Source organism: Beta vulgaris, chromosome 6, assembly GCF_026745355.1.
Source record: "Beta vulgaris subsp. vulgaris cultivar EL10 chromosome 6, EL10.2, whole genome shotgun sequence".
In the NCBI taxonomy this organism is placed as follows: Eukaryota; Viridiplantae; Streptophyta; class Magnoliopsida; order Caryophyllales; family Amaranthaceae; genus Beta; species Beta vulgaris.
Genome location: NC_079207.1, coordinates 19,116,233 through 19,119,603, shown reverse-complemented (window position 1 = coordinate 19,119,603; position 3,371 = coordinate 19,116,233). Strand labels below are relative to the sequence as shown.

General features: G+C 35.2%; 1 long non-coding RNA gene across 1 annotated transcript; it reads right to left on the bottom strand.

Moving 5' to 3' along the window:
• Nucleotides 1-1,367: 1,367 nt before the first annotated feature.
• On the bottom strand, nucleotides 1,368-3,143 carry LOC130591748 (uncharacterized). Its single transcript, XR_008969809.1, has 2 exons — nucleotides 2,554-3,143; nucleotides 1,368-1,708 (listed from the first exon to the last, which is right to left on the bottom strand). It is a non-coding gene; the product is annotated as an uncharacterized LOC130591748 (long non-coding RNA).
• Between the last annotated feature and the right edge of the window lie 228 nt (nucleotides 3,144-3,371).

Sequence of the window (3,371 nt, the reverse complement as noted above, 5' to 3'; positions counted from 1 at the left end):
TTATTTACACACTTTGAAATTTTATTATATGATATGTTTAATGTATCTATTAACTTAGAATCTTTGAGTAAAAGATTCTCAAGTTATTAGTGATATTTTGCAGTTGAAAATGTCGTGCAAAATAGGTTGAAGTGCGTGACTAAAATTGTGGAACAAATTGCTTGAAGATAGCTAACCACCTCAATCCACGTGCTGAATATGCGCCTACTAACGAATAATGGGGTTGGTTGTTTATAGTTGCAAAGATCGTGGATGATGTGTAGCGAAAATGGGCTTTGATCCCTAAGTTTTAGCAAGTACACAACATGGAGAACATGGAGTCAAGTACATGAAGCTATTGCATTTATTTAAGGAAGAAAATACTTGTTCGAAAAACACAACTTTCAAGCATACAAAGTTTATCTTTTACTTAGAAAGTTTTTCTATATTTTCTTCTTCTCCTACAATCACATATCATTGTAACATTCTTAGTGTTTGGTTGAGTAAAAAAATCAAAATATTCTTGTAACAAGTGAGAGAAAAAGAGAAAACTTCGAGTGAAGTCAAGTGAGTATCATCTGTTCAAGAGAAACTAAGTGACTGGAAACAAGTTCCTAGAGGAACAGAGAAAAGTCTAGTTATAGGTTGTAAAGAAAGTATTTTGGCCTAATATAGAGTTTTTAGTCAAAATCTCTTAGGGTCAAAGTTTTCTTCCTATTGGGTCGAGAAAGTTTTCCTTGTAAGTTACATTTTGCGTCCAATCTTTTTTTATTCTAAGTTCTTCTATTCCGCATTTAAAATCGAAATTTCCCCTCAACAACAATTCAACCCCCCCTCTTGTAGTTGGTCTAGTATTCATACTAGAATAACAAAATGAGTTTTCAGCTATTGTTATATCTCTTATTTATAAGCCAACAATAGTCGCTTCTGTAATTAAGAGATGTGTACGAGCTGATGTGGAGTCCATCTCCTTCCCCTTTCATACATACAAGTGATGTACATAAGACTATAATAAGAGTATTACAGCAAGCATAAAAGTTTTTAGACAGCAAAAAGTCGACAAGAAGTTTTCATCTAGGTCTACTATAACAATTACATCATGCTTCTACAAAATGAGCTCAACATGCATATTGAGAGGCAATAGGAAACATTTCATAATCAAGCTTGCTTGGTGGAGATGGTGGAAAATTCACCGTATGACTTGGAGGTCACAAGTTTAAACCCCACTACCTACTTATACTTGGGAGTAAAAATACACTTATATCTCCCCTACTCTCAAGCGTATGCGTAGCTGAACTGGCTGACCTATGAAAGGTGCTGCTCCAGTAAGATCCTTCTTCTTACCAGTGAGTCTCCAGTGGGGGGCCCAAAAAGAAAAATAGGAAACATTTCATTAATACTTAAATATGCTTCTTCATTTCATTAAGCAGAGTAAATAAGTGGTTACATAGACACCGTATACGAAGAAGAAAATCAAAGGTGATTTCCGTGCCAAAATTTCTATTACAATTCAAAATTCTGCTCAGAAATCAGCCAGTGCTAGCTGTTCTCTTCTCAAGCAATGATTCCAAAAATGCAGAACACAATTTCGTAAGTGGCGGAAGAGCATGTGAGGGACCGTTGAAAATGGTCTCCCAAGGACGCTCTGACGGCACAATAGTAGCTTGCATAATCTTCTTGGGATCAAAATGCGGCAGCTCCCCGTAAATAGAAGCGTACCCAGATCGTCCTAACAAAAAAATTATCAACTATTAGTCAGTGTTTCAATAGGAAATCTATTACAGCAGCATCACAAGCAATTGAACATATCCTGCAAGCTTAACTAAAAACTTCTAAGAAAGAAGATATATGAATAAATCTATAGATGTTGTGTAAGTTGCATTCCATCTCAAGTGGAATCGCATAATACAATGATTCTTCAGTACAGTATCTATCATTCTATCTATCCTCTTTCTGGAGAGACAGTTTTAACTTTTCTCAGACGCAGTTAACCTTACTGCTACGATACTCGAATGTGCATGAAACAAGGACATGATCAGCTTTAGGCCATGTTCTTTTGAACTGAAAATGCATTTCATTGAAGTTGATTCACGTCAGCAAAAAAAAAAGCTCAGTTCAGCACAGACAAGTCTAAACAGAAAATATTAATTGAAAACAACATGGCCTTGACCTCTTCAAACAAAAGAAAATCTCTGCATGGAATGAAGCAAAATCCCAATACATATCTCACTTTCAGCTTGCAAAATCAATGATTTACAAATATAACAGGGCTGTTACATGATGGCTTTCCATGTCAAAGGCAAAAGTCTTCCAGGGAACAATACATAGAATCAGCCAGAGCGTATCAGGATTTCAGCTTTTCTAACAGCATATCTTATGATTTATAATTTGAGGTTCCAATAAAAGCACACAGCCAATGCAGCCAACACAGAATCATTACATTAATATAGGGACTGATCCTTCTCTTATGATCAGAAAATGTTACAACAAAACTAGCAATTCATCATTGTATCACAGAGCTTCCTTAAATTGTAAGATGATAGGGCTATATATAGTAGTATCATTAAGTCATACCTGCTTCCTCGAAATCCGCTGAACCTTTCTTCCGATGAACATTGAGTTCTTGTTGTTCTTGGGTAAGGGGGTCAAATACAACATATTCAGATCCCTGTTAATATATGCCAGCAAAGCAGATGGTCTTCCAGAAGAACTATTCTCCTTCAATGAAGATTGATTAACTTGGAGAAATGCTAATCCTCCTCCCTTTGCCTAGCATGAAAATATGTAATGACAGTCAGCAATTGTATACATATTGCATAGCATTGACCATTGATATAAACCCTCTGTGATTTGTAGTCCAACTTTGACCATTAATATCTCTGTTATATATTTATATTCATAAAAGTATAAAACTATAACCATTAGTTCATATCAGAATAAGTATTTAGTTTTAACTATATAATCAACAGGAATTAATAGTCAGACTTCAAGCTCAATATGTATTGGTGCTTTTTATGATGAAACAGCATCCTGGATAACCAAGAAATAAGTACATCAGATTTACATTCATAATACTATATTTTGCAACAATTGTCTATGATTCATGCAAATTAACAGTCAATTCAACCTCAAAAAGAGTTGGGTACTGCATGTCATATAAACTATGTTAATGTGGTGAACCCACTGGATTTCACAAGAAAAACCTCAAGGAAATATAAACAAACAAGATTAGGCTAAGTTAGTGCTGCTTTCGAGAGGCAGACTCTCTCCTTTCATTACTTGGCTAATTTTCTGAATGCCTTCTTTACATACTCATCCTACTATTTATAGAGAAACTACTCCCCAGATTCTTCCCCCAATTACACCTCATCACCTTTCTCTCTCTACAACAG